We start from the raw sequence: 17,132 nt of genomic DNA, 5'->3' as shown, positions 1-17,132 counted from the left end.
TATACCTCTATATCTGCGTGTGTGTGTGTGTGTGTGTATGAGTGGTTTCTCCGTATCAAGGCGAGAGCGCACTTTAGTAAGACTTTATATAATTTTAGCTAACATATAATTTTTCTATGCATGTGGCACGGCATGTTTCGTGGAGACAATCCTCCTCCTCAGGTGTCAGTATCTAAGAAAATTATCTAAATCTCAATATCACAACGGAGTAACACCTTTCAGAATCTACCCTTATATCTGATTTGGAAGTTCCAACCGAATGAGTGTGGATATGAAGAAAAAGTAGCATAATATATTAGGTTTTCATATTTCTGTTCAGTGGAATACTCCTTCCAACCAGACACAGCATGACAGTGATGAAGTTACGGGCTTTCAATCATAACATTCAACACTCAATGGTGAAGGCCACACCACAGTCAGCCGCCACAGACATATATAAAGGCTGAGGTGTGGTAGAGAGGCACAGTCGGAGAGTGAGTCCCCGAAGTTAACTGAAGTCAACAGTATTCGCTGCGCACTTCAAGGACAAGTAAGTCTACCACACGACTAGCCTCTGCATGTATGTATGTATATATGTATGTATGTATGTATGTATGTATGTATATATGTACCCAGGTGTCTCAAACATTTAAACTGAGAGTATTTACTAAATAACTTTATTTTATAAAACTTAAGATTGCATGACATAAACAGTAACACACATAATCATGGGTACCAAGTTCCCATGGATATATGTATACCAGTTCATGAGACGTAATATGAAAGTCTGTTGAACTAAAATAGTTAATTCAGCCTTTCATTCCTAACTTTTGAAGCACCATCTATGTTGAACGATGTAGTTACATTTTACCATAACATGAGCAAAATGTGATAAAATCCTTAACATACATGTGGAACATGTGCTTGAAAGCAAGTGAAACACGAGGGACACCATGATATACAAGTAAAACTGAACAATAAAAAACAATTGAAACGTGTGCCTAGATCCACATCACACAAGTAAAACATAAAATACATATTAGGATATAAGTGAAACTTGCTAGAATACACAATACACACGTGAAATATGTACTAGAAAAAAGACATACAAGAGAAACAAACTATTACCATAATCTATAAGTACAAAAATTTGTTATATATGCAACTACTATATGTAAATTCAAGAGAAAGAAGTAAACCATTACTACTAATTACATCATGCACACACTATTATAAATATATATAGATATACACCTAATCAATCAGTATACACCTAATCAGCGTTTGAATCCTTTGCTTTATACGTAAAATTAAGTTATGAAGTACCTCCCAGACACTGAATGATGATTGTAGCCGTAGAACTCATCAAACAATATTTAACTACATCATTTGTTAGTGGTCATGTGCATTGAAAGTCTATCCGTTCACTCCAGTAGGATGCAGTAAACTCATCTTGTAGGAATCAGTAAATTCGGTTCTTCATGTACAGTGAAGGTGTTGATGCTCCTGCTGATGGTGGCGCTGGTGATGGTGGGCGCGAGTCACCTGGACTTTGGGTGGCCATATTATTACCAGCAGCGAAAGTGAGTTGATTTACTTATTGACAACTTAACACTCACATGAACCAATGGTGATGAAAACGTTAGTGTAAAACAACATAGATGTAACTCAACATAAATACTGTATGTCTTCATTATATATATATATATATATATATATATATATATATATATATATATATATATATATATATATATATATATATATATATATATATATATATATATAATTGTGTGTATGTGCATTAAGTAATATTCATTGTTTTTTCAGCCACATAAATGCTGCTCGAAGGGCCCAGCAGTCACTCGTAAACTTCGACCGCCCATCTTATTATTACTAAGGACCGACCACCCATCCACCTGTCTTAGGACTTCCTGTACTGTGCCCAGAAGATGACAATTTCACCTCTTATTTCTATTTTCGTAAGGGTCATTTCCTTATCGATCTTTGTCAAATTCCATTTGATTGCTTATCCTTGGTTCGCTAGGTAATCCACGTAAGTATAGATAACATCATCTTCCAACTTATATCATCTTGAACAAACAAATTCCGATCGCCCGAGGATTATTCGATTGGTTGATTATAATTGTTGTTTTGACTGATTATTTGTCTACATTGGAGAGATGATTTTTGGTGTAACATCTTGGTACACCTAAGAAACTTTACTATTATCAACATCACCAGTGAGATGGAGGGACTTACTGTGTAAGCAAAGTGTAAAAGATTATACCTAGCTATTTAGCCAGTGAACAGATACACCTGGATAACTCGAACAGACTGTCACAAAATTAGTTCTTCAAGAAATAAATATAATGGTTACAACGACTTACTTTGATTTGTCCCTACCTTTGTCTTTAGGATTATGGGAGGGAGACTTTGGAGGAACAGTGGAAATTAACCTGCTGAAAGAAATAATGCTCGTATTTAGGGGTACCATATGCATGGGAAGAGCAAGCTAATCTTCCTGGTATAGCCTTTCATAATCTTATATGTTCTAGATGTATAACCATAGAAACTGAATAATCATCGGTACAGAAAATGGAAAACATGGATAACATATATGTATAACCAAGTGAAGGTGCCAGACGATGAAAGGATTGTTAGCCTACTGTAACGTCCGCCTATGACTTTACGTAACACACGCAAATATTTCGTCCAGAATATTTATATCTTTATTTCTTACAATGTGTCACTGCTTTGGTTGCACTTGATTATATTTTCCTCGTGATAATTATATTGGGTTTACCACCATCGTACCAGAAAGTAATGGGTCATCCTGAAGAAGACGTTGTCGAAAATAGGTGAGAAGAATCATTCCTGGATCTTGCTTTCAGTTTTCGTGGCTACAGATATAACCCATCCACCTCAGTTCACAATACTGGAGTTCACTGCTCCCGCAACAACTGGGTCAAGTCCTGGAAACCCATTTGGGCCTCCTGAACTGAACTACTTACATATTTTCTTTGCCTCTCTATGATTTTCCAGAGTCATGCTTGTTGGATGATCCATTCATATAATGCTTGATGCCACCACTACTGAACTAGCTATGCCTCTCTCTGTCCCCCATACAGTAAGTTGTTAAGGGCCTGCAACTGTTACGTGTTCCAGTCTTCCTTATTGAGGTCTGGCGTTTAACCCTAACCTTGCTCAAGTAGAGGTCATCTTAGTCTTTCAGTTTAGAAATGAGAACATTTGCTGGAATTCTTGACAGAACTATTCACAAAGAATTACGGACGAGTCTCGGATTAGAGTTTCTCATCATGGTAAATAAATCAAACTATCCTGGACGATGTGGATTGTGAACATTCTGTAACACAAAAAACTGGAAATGTTCTAATACCAAACTTAATGCTCTTCAACTCCTTATCCTCAGTCATGAGCTTTTCCACCTGTTCTCTCCTTGCCTGCCTGAACTTGACCATCCAGCTGGTAGTCCATAATCTGAGGCATCAACCGGGTTATTCTGCGAGTTGTCAGGTGGTATCAGGACATCTTCAGCTCTACCTCGGGTGTCAACTTTGACATAAAGGCTAGTAAGAAGACACATGTCAGTACATCCCTTAATGAAGTATCTGTAGTAATATACCTTACCAATCCCCGACTTCATTTTCTTGCTAATCTAGAGTCTGCGGATATCTTATTCATATAAACCAGATTCACTATCATCCTTCCTTTGCGCCATGCAGCTCTACCATAATGCATAAACAAGTCTGCCTCTTTCATGATATATCGTCGTTCGACTGGTTCACCTTTGCTTCATAAAGGTGTTATCTCGTCCGTCATGGAGTGAGACACACATTGACCCTAGTGCTGATTGTAGGTTAGAGACAACTGCTCCCATAGGAAGTTCTACTCTTGTAACCTGGGAGTAATGAAGTGGTATCAGGAACCATCTTACACCCTACGTTGTAAATGTATCTGAGGTCTAATGAGGAGCGGGTGGTGGTCAGCTGGGGAAGCTCAGTAGGTGGTGGTCAGCCGGGGTAGGCGAGCCAGTGAGCAGCTGAGATCAACACTAATTCATCTTTTCTTGTTTCCATTTGTGATAAAGTATAGCAAACATGTACGAAAAACAAGAAAAACAAGTAGAACAAAACTATATACAAATGGAATTCGCCAAATATTATGCCTCACAGTTAGGTTCCTTGTGTACTCATAGGAATATATTTGATCACGCGCAAAATTGCATTTGGTTGGGTTGGGCCATTTTTTCGTCTGTTTCCTTGCGCTACCTCGCTACCTTTGGAGACAGCGACAGAGTATATATATATATATATATATATATATATATATATATATATATATATATATATAGCCAGAGGTTGAACCTTTATGTGACAATCATTTTTCATTTCATTTCAAGCTAGAAGTTTCAGTTTTCTGAATTATTTCTTACATTTTTCATATGTATATATATATATATATATATATATATATATATATATATATATATATATATATATATATATATATATATGTATGTATATTATCCCTGGGGATAGGGGTGAAAGAATACTTCCCACGCATTCCTCACGTGTCGTAGAAGGCGACTAGAGGGGACGGGAGCGGGGGGCCAGAAATCCTCCCCTCCTTGTATTTTAACTTTCTAAAAGTGGGAAACAGAAGGAGTCATGCGGGGAGTGCTCATCCTCCTCGTAGACTCAGATTTGGGTGTCTAAATGTGTGTGGATGTAACCAAGATGTGAAAAAAGGAGAGATAGGTAGTATGTTTGAGGAAAGGAACCTGGATGTTTTGGCTCTGAGTGAAACGAAGCTCAAGGGTAAAGGGGAAGAGTGGTTTGGGAATATCTTGAGAGTAAAGTCAGGGGTTAGTGAGAGGACAAGAGCAAGGGAAGGAGTAGCACTACTCCTGAAACAGGAGTTGTGGGAGTATGTGATAGAGTGTAAGAAAGTAAATTCTCGATTGATATGGGTAAAACTGAAAGTTGATGGAGAGAGATGGATGATTATTGGTGCATATGCACCTGGGCTTGAGAAGAAAGATCATGAGAGGCAAGTGTTTTGGGAGCAGCTGAATGAGTGTGTTAGTGGTTTTGATGCACAAGACCGGGTGATTTGAATGCAAAGGTGAGTAAGGTGGCAGTTGAGGGAAAAATTGGTATACATGGGGTGTTCAGTGTTGTAAATGGAAATGGTGAAGAGCTTGTAGATTTATGTGCTGAAAAAGGACTGGTGATTGGGAATACCTGGTTTAAAAAGCGAGATATACATAAGTATACGTGTGTAAGTAGGAGAGATGGCCAGAGAGCGTTATTGGATTACGTGTTAATTGACAGGCGCGCGAAAGAGAGACTTTTGGATGTTAATGTGCTGAGAGGTGCAACTGGAGGGATGTCTGATCATTATCTTGTGGAGGCTAAGGTGAAGATTTGTATGGGTTTTCAGAAAAGAAGAGGGAATGTTGGGGTGAGAAGGGTGGTGAGAGTAAGCGAGCTTGGGAAGGAGACTTGTGTGAGGAAGTACCAGGAGAGACTGAGTACAGAATGGAAAAAGGTGAGAACAATGGAAGTAAGGGGAGTGGGGGAGGAATGGGATGTATTTAGGGAATCAGTGATGGAGTGCGCAAAAGATGCTTATGGCATGAGAAGCGTGGGAGGTGGGTTGATTAGAAAGGGTAGTGAGTGGTGGGATGAAGAAGTAAGATTATCAGTGAAAGAGAAGAGAGAGGCATTTGGACGATTTTTGCAGGGAAAAAATGCAATTGAGTGGGAGATGTATAAAAGAAAGAGACAGGAGGTCAAGAGAAAGGTGCAAGAGGTGAAAAAGAGGGCAAATGGGAGTTGGGGTGAGAGAGTATCATTAAATTTTAGGGAGAATAAAAAGATGTTCTGGAAGGAGGTAAATAAAGTGAGTAAGACAAGGGAGGAAATGGGAACTTCAGTGAAGGGGGTTAATGGGGAGGTGATAACAAGTAGTGGTGATGTGAGAAGGAGATGGAGTGAGTATTTTAAAGGTTTGTTGAATGTGTTTGATGATAGAGTGGCAGATATAGGGTGTTTTGGTCGAGGTGGTGTGCAAAGTGAGAGGGTTAGGGAAAATGATTTGGTAAACAGAGAAGAGGTAGTAAAAGCTTTGCGGAAGATGAAAGCCGGCAAAGCAACAGGTTTGGATGGTATTGCAGTGGAATCTATTAAAAAAGGGGATGACTGTATCGTTGACTGGTTGGTAAGGTTATTTAATGTATGTATGACTCATGGTGAGGTGCCTGAGGATTGGCGGAATGCGTGCATAGTGCCATTGTACAAAGGCAAAGGGGATAAGAGTGAGTGCTCAAATTACAGAGGTATAAGTTTGTTGAGTATTCCTGGTAAATTATATGGGAGGGTATTGATTGAGAGGGTGAAGGCATGTACAGAGCATCAGATTGGGGAAGAGCAGTGTGGTTTCAGAAGTGGTAGAGGATGTGTGGATCAGGTGTTTGCTTTGAAGAATGTATGTGAGAAATACTTAGAAAAGCAAATGGATTTGTATGTAGCATTTATGGATCTGGAGAAGGCATATGATAGAGTTGATAGAGATGCTCTGTGGAAGGTATTAAGAATATATGGTGTGGGAGGCAAGTTGTTAGAAGCAGTGAAAAGTTGTTATTGAGGATGTAAGGCATGTGTACGTGTAGGAAGAGAGGAAAGTGATTGGTTCTCAGTGAATGTGGGTTTGAGGGAGGGGTGTGTGATGTCTCCATGGTTGTTTAATTTGTTTATGGATGGGGTTGTTAGGGAGGTGAATGCAAGAGTTTTGGAAAGATGGGCAAGTATGAAGTCTGTTGTGGATGAGAGAGCTTGGGAAGTGAGTCAGTTGTTGTTCGCTGATGATACAGCGCTGGTGGCTGATTCATGTGAGAAACTGCAGAAGCTGGTGACTGAGTTTGGTAAAGTGTGTGAAAGAAGAAAGTTAAGAGTAAATGTGAATAAGAGCAAGGTTATTAGGTACAGTAGGGTTGAGGGTCAAGTCAATTGGGAGGTAAGTTTGAATAGAGAAAAACTGGAGGAAGTAAAGTGTTTTAGGTATCTGGGAGTGGATCTGGCAGCGGATGGAACCATGGAAGCGGAAGTGAATCATAGGGTGAGGGAGGGGGCGAAAATCCTGGGAGCCTTGAAGAATGTGTGGAAGTCGAGAACATTATCTCTGAAAGCAAAAATGGGTATGTTTGAAGGTTTGGTCGCATGGAGAGAATGAGTGAGGAAAAATTGGCCAAGAGGATATATGTGTCGGAGGTGGAGGGAACGAGGAGAAGTGGGAGACCAAATTGGAGGTGGAAAGATGGAGTGAAAAAGATTTTGAGTGATCGGGGCCTGTACATGTAGGAGGGTGAAAGGCGTGCAAGGAATAGAGTGAATTGGATCGATATGGTATACCGGGTTTGACGTGCTGTCAGTGGATTGAATCAGGGCATGTGAAGCGTCTGGGGTAAACCATGGAAAGTTATGTGGGACCTGGATGTGGAAAGGGAGCTGTGGTTTCGGGCATTATTGCATGAGAGCTAGAGACTGAGTGTGAACGAATGGGGCCTTTGTTGTCTTTTCCTAGCGCTACCTCGCACACATGAGGGGGGAGGGGGATGTTATTCCATGTGTGGCCAAGTGGCGATGTGAATGAATAAAGGCAGGCAGTGTGAATTGTGTGCATGGGTATATATGTATGTGTGTGTGTGTATATATATGTGTACATTGAGATGTATAAGTATGTATATTTGCGTGTGTGGACGTGTATGTATATACATGTGTATAGGGGTGGGTTGGGCCATTTCTTTCGTCTGTTACCTTGCGCTACCTCGCAAACGCGGGAGACAGCGACAAAGCAAAATAAATAAAAAAAAAAAATATATATATATATATATATATATATATATATATATATATATATATATATATATATATATATATATATATATATATATATATATATATATATATATATATTCCTATGAGTCCACAGGGAAAATGAAACACGATAAGTTCCCAAGTACACTTTCGTGTAATAATCACATCATCAGGAGAGACACAAGAGAGAAATATAACAGTCAGTTGATATACAACCAAGAGACGTAGCTAGGACGCCATTTGGTAAACATGAGATTGTCGATGACAGACAACGAGCGTTCATAAACTTATTATGTGGACAAGGTGAATTGTTTACAAATTTTATCAACAATAAAGTTATCCAATTTGTATTGACCTTCACTAATATTAAGATTATAATTCTTTGTGTATTCAGTAATAGAAGATTCAATGACATTTCTCGTGGTACTGGAGTTAGAGTTAATAACTGAGATTACATTACTCCAGTCAATACAATGATCATAATTTCTAACGTGATTAAACATGGTATTTGATTTTTGTCCCGTTCTTATACTATATTTATGTTGCATAAGTCTAACGGAAAGATCCTTACCAGTCTGCCCAACATAAAATTCATCGCAATTTCTACTTGGCACTTTATAGATGCACCTAGGAAAATTTTCTGGAGAATTCCTGATTAAGATATTCTTTAAAGTATTATTGTTGCTGAAGGCAACATATACATTAAAGGATTTTTAGCAACATGGGAAGTGAAGTAAAATTGTTATTAAAAGGGACAACTAAATGATTCTTGGTATCACTGGGAGGTTTGGGCTCAAGTCTATAAAATCATTTCTTTGCTAACTTAAGGGATTTATCAATGAAAGATCTAGGGTACTTTAACTTAGATCCATTAGAATATATTTCCTCAAACTCATCATCAATAAACTCTGGACTGCAAATACGTAATGCCCTAAGGAACATAGATTGAAATGATCCTCTCCAATATATATTATCATTATCATTAGTATCATTATTAGTAGCAGAAGTAGTATCTTTTATTTATAATCATTATACTTTGTCGCTGTCTCCCGCGTTAGCGAGGTAGTGCAAGGAAACAGACGAAAGAATGGCCCAACCCACCCACATACACATGTACGTACATACACGTCCATACACGCACATATACATACCTATACATATACATATACATACCTATACATACTCACTTGCATTATTTCCCTGCAAAAATCGTCCAAATGCCTCTCTCTTCTCTTTCACTAATAATCTTACTTCTTCATCCCACCACTCACTACCCTTTCTTATCAGCCCACCTCCCACGCTTCTCATGCCACAAGCATCTTTTGCACAAGCTATCACTGCTTCCCTAAATACATCCCATTCCTCCCCCACTCCCCTTACGTCCTTTGTTCTCACCTTTTTCCATTCTGTACTCAGTCTCTCCTGGTATTTCCTCACACAAGTCTCCTTCCCAAGCTCACTTACTCTCACCACTTTCTTCACCCCAACATTCTCTCTTCCTTTCTGAAAACCTCTACAAATCTTTACCTTCGACTCCACAAGATAATGATCAGACATCCTTCCAGTTGCATGTCTCAGCACATTAACATCCAAAAGTCTCTCTTTCGCGCGCCTATCAATTTACACGTAATCCAGTAATGCTCTTTGGCCATCTCTCCTACTTATATACGTATACTTATGTATATCTCTCTTTTTAAGCCAGGTATTCCCAATCACCAGTACTTTATCAGCACATAAATCTACAAGCTCTTCACCATTTCCATTTACAACACTGAACACCCCATGTACACCAATTATTCCCTCAACTGCCACATTACTCACCTTTGCATTCAAATCACCCATCACTATAACCCGGTCTCGTGCAACAAAACTACTAAAACACTCACTCAGCTGCTCCCAAAACACTTTCTCCCCTATCCCTGGGGATAGGGGAGAAAGAATACTTCCCACGCATTCCTCACGTGTCGTAGAAGGCGACTAAAGGGGACGGGAGCGGGGGGCTAGAAACCCTCCCCTCCTTGTATTCTAACTTTCTAAAAGGGGAAACAGAAGGAGTCACGCGGGGAGTGCTCATCCTCCTCGAAGGCTCAGATTGGGGTGTCTAAATGTGTGTGGATGTAACCAACATGAGAAAATAGGAGGGATAGGTAGTATTTTTGAGGAAAGCAACCTGGATGTTTTGGCTCAGAGTGAAACGAAGCTCAAGGGTAAAGGGGAAGAGTGGTTTGGGAATGTCTTGGGAGTAAAGTCAGGGGTTAGTGAGAGGACGAGAGCAAGGGAAGGAGTAGCGCTACTCCTGAAACAGGAGTGGTGGGAGTATGTGATAGAGTGTAAGAAAGTAAACTCTAGATTGATATGAGTAACACTGAAAGTGGATGGAGAGAGATGGGTGATTATTGGTGCATATGCATCTGGGCATGAGAAGAAAGATCATGAGAGGAAAGAGTTGTACATGTGTATATATGTATATGTTTGTGTATGTATATGTATGTATACGTTGAAATGTATATGTATATATATGTGCATGTGTGGGCGTATATGTATATACATGTGTTTGTGGGTGGGTTAGGCCATTCCTCGTCTGTTTCCTTGCGCTACCTCGCTAACGCGATAGACGGCGATTAAGTATGACAGTAAAATATATATATATATATATATATATATATATATATATATATATATATATATATATATATATATATATATGTATATATATATATATATATTTGCTTTGTCGCTGTCTCCCGCGTTTGCGAGGTAGCGCAAGGAAACAGACGAAAGAAATGGCCCAACCCACCCCCATACACATGTATATACATACACGTCCACACACGTAAATATACATACCTATACATCTCAATGTACACATATATATACACACACAGACATATACATATATACACATGTACATAATTCATACTGTCTGACTTCATTTATTCCCATCGCCACCTCGCCACACATGGAATAACATCTCCCTCCCCCCTCATGTGTGCGAGGCAGCGCTAGGAAAAGACAACAAAGGCCCCATTCGTTCACACTCAGTGTCTACCTGTCATGTAATAATGCCCGAAACCACAGCTCCCTTTCCACATCCAGGCCCCACAGAACTTTCCGTGGTTTACCCCAGACGCTTCACATGCCCTGATTCAATCTATTGACAGCACGTCAACCCCGGTATACCACATCGATCCAATTCACTCTATTCCTTGCCCGCCTTTCACCCTCCTGCATGTTTAGGCCCCGATCACTCAAAATCTTTTTCACTCCATCTTTCCACCTCCAATTTGGTCTCCCACTTCTCCTCGTTCCCTCCACCTCCGACACATATATCCTCTTGGTCAATCTTTCCTCACTCATTCTCTCCATGTGCCCAAACCATTTCAAAACACCCTCTTCTGCTCTCTCAAGCACGCTCTTTTTATTTCTACACATCTCTCTTACCCTTACATTACTTACTCGATCAAACAACCTCACACCACATATTGTCCTCAAACATGTCATATCCAGCACATCCACCCTCCTGCGCACAACTCTATCCATAGCCCACGCCTCGCAACCATACAACATTGTTGGAACCACTATTCCTTCAAACATACCCATTTTTGCTTTCCGAGATAATGTTCTCGACTTCCACACATTCTTCAAGGCTCCCTGGATTTTCGCCCCCTCCCCCACCCTATGATTCACTTCTTTTGTAGGTTATGGGTTGCCTGGACTTTTCGCCTGTTGCTTACAAAGGTCATCGTTAACAACGTTAAGGTCTAGTAATAACTAAAGGCATACAAGATCTAATTGAATATGTGGTCTTGAATGCCACAGAGTCTGGTTACTTATGTCATCTTTTGGAAGTTGCGGGTTAACGAGCCTTGGGTTGAAGCTTTGCGGCTTCCTATATCTATATACGGAGAAGCTAACTACACGTGACGCAAAGGAAGGATGAGAGTGGGTCTGGTTTACAAGAATATAATATCCCCAGATTTTAGATTGGTAAGGGCACCGACTGGTTTTATGAGAATGATGAGAATGATTTGAGGAAGTTCAGGTCAGCATAAAGCTCCGGCATAGTGGAATGATTTGATTTGATTTCGTAAGACGCAAGAAGAGCAGCATTTAAGAGATCTTGAGAGAGTATTTGATAGAGAGGAGCCGCATGATCCCAACGTACATCCTGGTAAGACGCAGGTATTACGGAGGTAGGTGACCGAGTTGGGTCTGAATTTCGTTTACCTGGAGGAAATGTTGTCCAAACATAGGCATCACTACCAAAACTAGAATCTTACAGCATATAGCTACTGTAAAGGAAAATGAAGACGTGGACTGGTAACGTATACTGGTACAGAAACTTCATTAAGGGATATGCTGACATTTTGTGTCTTCTTACTCGCTTTCATGTCAAAGGTGACACACGAGGTAGAGCTGAAGATGTCCTGATACCACCTGACAACACGCAGAATAACCCGGCTGATTCCTCAGATTATGGACTACCAGCTGGATGGTCAAGTTCAGGCAGGCAAGGAGAGAACAGGTGGAAAAGTTCTCAATATATCACATTCTCTCATGACTGAGGATAAGGAATTGGAGAGCATTAAGTTTGGTATTAGAACATTTCCAGTTTTTTGTGTTACAGAATGTTAACAATCCACATTGTCCAGGATAGTTTGATTTATTTACCAATGATGGGAAACTCTAATCCAAGACACGTCAGTAATTCTTTGTGAATAGTTCTGTCAAGAATTCCAGCAAATGTTCTCATCTCTAAACTGAAAGACTAAGATGGCCTCTACTTGAGCAAGGTTAGGGTCAGACGCCAGACCTCAATAAGGAAGACTGGAACACGTAACAGTTGCAGGCCCTTAACAACTCACTGTATGGGGGACAGAGAGAGGCATAGCTAGTTCAGTAGTGGTGGCATCAAGCATTATATGAAAAGATCATCCAACAAGCATGACTCTGGAAAATCATAGAGAGGCAAAGAAAATATGTAAGTAGTTCAGTTCAGGAGGCCCAAATGGGTTTCCAGGACTTGTCCCAGTTGTTGCGGGAGCAGTGAACTCCAGTATTGTGAACTGAGGTGGATGGGTTATATCTGTAGCCACTAAAACTGAAAGTAAGATCCAGGAATGATTCTTCTCACCTATTTTCGACAACGTCTTCTTCAGGATGACCGATTACTTTCTGGTACGATGGTGGTAAACCCAATATAATTATCACGAGGAAAATATAATCAAGTGCAACCAAAGCAGTGACACATTGTAAGAAATAAAGATATAAATATTCTGGACGAAATATTTGCGTGTGTTACGTAAAGTCATAGGCGGACGTTACAGTAGGCTAACAATCCTTTCATCGTCTGGCACCTTCACTTGGTTATACATATATGTTATCCATGTTTTCCATTTTCTATACCTAAGATTATTCAGTTTCTATGGTTATATCTTTAGGACATATCAGATTTTGAGAAACTATACTAGGAAGATTAGCTTTCTCTTCCCATGGATATGATACCCTTAGATAAATGTTACTTTCCACGTTACCTCTTGCAAATTCTATCTCTGCTATGATCCTAAATAGAAAAGTAGGGAGAAATCAAAATAACTCTTTGTAACCATTACATTTATTTCTTGAAGAACTAATTTTGTAACAGTCTGTCAGAGTTAACCAGATGTATCTGTTTAATGGACTAATTAGTTGGGCTCCATCTTTTACAGTTTGTTTACACAGTAAGTCCCTCCATATCACTAGAAATGTTAACAACAGTAAAGTTTCTTAGGTGTACCAAGATGTTACACCGAAAATCATCTCTCCAATGTAGACAAATAATCAGTCAAAACAACAATTATAATCAACCAATCGAATCATACTCGGGCGATCGGGATTTGTTTGTTCAAGATGATATAAGTTGGAAGATGATGTTATCTATACTTACGTGGATTACCTAGCGAACCAAGGATAAGCAATCAAATGGAATTTGACAAAGATCAGTGGGGAAATGACCCCTACAAAAATAGGAGTGAGAGGTGAAATTGTCGTCTTCTGGGCACAGTATTGGAAGTCCTAAAACAGGTGAATGGGTGGTTGGTCCTCAGTAATTATAATATGCGGGTAAGTAGGTTTTGGGTAGCCACTTGTATGGTGCATATGGCCTTTCCCAAAAGCTGAAAATAATAAAGAATTCTATTCAATACACACACACACACACACACACACACACTCATATATATATATATATATATATATATATATATATATATATATATATATATATATATATATATATATATATATATCTATATATATATATATATATATATATATATATATATATATATATATATATATATATATATATATATATATATATACTGAAGAAAGAGTTGAGAGAATTTATGGAGACAGATCTTTACGTTGCTTTACGTCGTTTTCAACACCAATGGTTCAGGAAAGTGTTACGTTGTCAATAAGATAATCATCTCCTCCAACAACTGAAGGAAGCAAATCTCGGTAACTTTGGGAAGAGAGTGAGGCAAATGAAGACACACATCATGTCAGTGTGTGATCATAAGATTTTGGGAATAACTTTCATTTTTGATATAAATAACACATACGAACACACACAAAAGTTATATAACTCACCTTCGCTGACCATAATTATAACGATAATATGGGTTCACTTCAACATACGGGTACATCGCGCCCACCATCGCCAGCGACACCATCAGCAGGAGCATCAACACCTTCACTGTACGTGGAGAATCGAATTTACTGATTTCGTACAAAATGAGTTTACTGCATCCTACTGGAGTGAACGGATACTCTATGAATGCATATGACCACTAACAAATGATGTAGTTAACTATTGTTTGGTTAGTTCTTCGTCTACAATCATGATTTAGAGTCTGAGAGGTACTTCAAAACTTAATTTTACATAGAGTGTAAAGGTATCACACACTAACTGATCAGGAGTATACATATATATATATATACTTATAATAGTGTTTGCATGTTATAATTTTGAGTAATACTTTAAATTCTCCTTAAAAATTCAGATATAGTACGTGAATGTATAACACTAATTGTTATTGTAGTTATATATCATTATGGTAATTATTTGTTTCTCTTGTATGTCATTTTTCTAGCATATGTTTCACGTGTGTGTTGTGTATTCGAGCAAGTTCCACTTATATACTAAGGTGCTTATTATGTTTTAGTTCTGATTTTGGTACGTTTAAATATTTTTATGGGTGTCTTCGGGTTTAGTTTTACTTGCATATTATGGTGTTTCACTTGTGTGATATGTTTTCTAACACTTATTCCACATGTATGTTCCCGTGTTTATCACGTTTCACTCGTGTTAGGGTTAAAGGAAACTACATCATTCAATATAGATGGTGCTTCAAAAGTTAGGAATGAAAGGCTGAATTAACTATTTTAGCTCAACAGACTTTCAAATTACGTCTCATGAACTGGTATAGCTATATCCATGGGAACTTGGAATCCATGATTATGTGTGCTACAGTTTATGTCATGCAATCCTAAGATGTATAAAATAAAGGTATTTAGTAAATGCTCTCAGTTCAAATGTTTGAGACACCTGTGCAAATACATCCATACATACATACATAGTCGTGTGGTAGACTTACTTGTCCTTGAAGTGCGCAGCGAATACTGTTGACTTCAGTTAACTTCGGGGACTCACTCTCCGACTGTGCCTCTCTACCACACCTCAGCCTTTATATATGTCTGTGGCGGCTGACGGTGGTGTGGCCTTCACCATTGAGTGTTGAATGTTATGATTAAAGCCCATAATTTCATCACTGTTATGTTGTGTCTGGGTGAAATGCTTATTTCATTGTGCAAAATTATGACAAACATTTAGGGTCCTTTTTTGTTGTTATATCCAGACTCATTCGCATGGAAACATCGAAATTCGATGTAATGGTAGAAGCTGGAAGGTGTTACTCCGTTGTGATGTTAGGATCTGAATAAATTTGCTAAGCATTGGCATCTGATGAGGTGTATAGTCTCCACGAAACATGGTTTACCACATGTTTAGAAAAATTACAAGTTTCCTTGAATTGTTTAAACTTTTTCTCAAGTGCGATTTCACCTTCACACACACACACACACACACACACAGGGGAGCGGAGGATTTCCAGCCACCCGCTCCCTCCCCTTTTAGTCGCCTTCTACGACACGTAGGGAATACGTGGGAAGTATTCTTTCTCCCCTATCCCTAGGGATAATATATATATATATATATATATATATATATATATATATATATATATATATATATATCTATATATATATATATATATATATATATATATATATATATATATATATATATATAACTATCATATATTTTGATATACTCTGTCCTCGTCTCCCGCGTTAACGAGGTAGCGCAAGAACACTCTTCCCCTTTACCCTTGAGCTTCGTTTCACTCAGAGCCAACATATCCAAGTTCCTTTCCTCAAATATACTACCTGTCTCTCCTTTTTTCTCATCTTAGTTCCATCTACACACATTTAGAGAGAGAGAGAGAGAGAGAGAGAGAGAGAGAGAGAGAGAGAGAGAGAGAGAGAGAGAGAGAGAGAGAGAGAGAGAGAGAGAGAGAGAGAGAGAGAGAGAGAGACGTTGCCTAATGTGGAGAAAGTAAGAAAGGAAATATCTTAGAGAGAATAGGATGCAGACATTTCTAATTATAAATCCGCAAATAACGTTCGTCATATATTTAAAGTGAGGTATACTAAATCATGCGCTTAGCTTCTTCTCTTTGTAAATCAAATTAAATCAAAATGAAATGTCTCCCTTCTACATCTGTAGTATTTAGTGCAGCTGTTAATTAGGGAGTTCTAAATTAGATCTAGACCCACGAAACCATTCATATATTTTGAATGCTCTTGCTGTATTCTGTATCATTTTATCTCTTATAATTTTCTTGTCCAAACGAAGCAAGTTATAGTCGTCTCCATCGCTCTAATAGGAATTGTTGCTCAGTGTGGGGAAGATCTAGTAACTCATTGCTCGGCTCTTTCGATTCTATTTGTCTTTTTACAAGGAAGGCGATCAGCTCTGAACACAATATGAATGGTTAGAACACACCAGTGAATCGTCAAAGCTGACGAATATTTTCTTTTCTACACTTGAATTTGAATGCCTTCGCGGTGAAGGCAATATTTTCTATAGAAAACAAGAATAGTGATGATAAATCTATAGAGAGATAGCTCTATGCGATGTTGTCACAG

The 17,132-nt window shown here is 38.7% G+C and overlaps 2 long non-coding RNA genes across 2 annotated transcripts; one reads left to right on the top strand and one right to left on the bottom strand.

The window, feature by feature from the left end:
* Positions 1-391: 391 nt before the first annotated feature.
* On the top strand, positions 392-2,361 carry LOC139755147 (uncharacterized). Its single transcript, XR_011714053.1, has 2 exons — positions 392-529; positions 1,469-2,361. It is a non-coding gene; the product is annotated as an uncharacterized lncRNA (long non-coding RNA).
* An 11,117-nt stretch (positions 2,362-13,478) lies between these two features.
* On the bottom strand, positions 13,479-15,667 carry LOC139755146 (uncharacterized). The gene is made up of 3 exons (XR_011714052.1): positions 15,521-15,667; positions 14,514-14,619; positions 13,479-14,035 (listed from the first exon to the last, which is right to left on the bottom strand). It is a non-coding gene; the product is annotated as an uncharacterized lncRNA (long non-coding RNA).
* Between the last annotated feature and the right edge of the window lie 1,465 nt (positions 15,668-17,132).

Source organism: Panulirus ornatus, chromosome 18, assembly GCF_036320965.1.
Source record: "Panulirus ornatus isolate Po-2019 chromosome 18, ASM3632096v1, whole genome shotgun sequence".
Taxonomy (NCBI): Eukaryota; Metazoa; Arthropoda; class Malacostraca; order Decapoda; family Palinuridae; genus Panulirus; species Panulirus ornatus.
The sequence above is the reverse complement of the archived record's forward strand: the minus strand, read 5'-3'. Positions and strand labels throughout refer to the sequence as shown.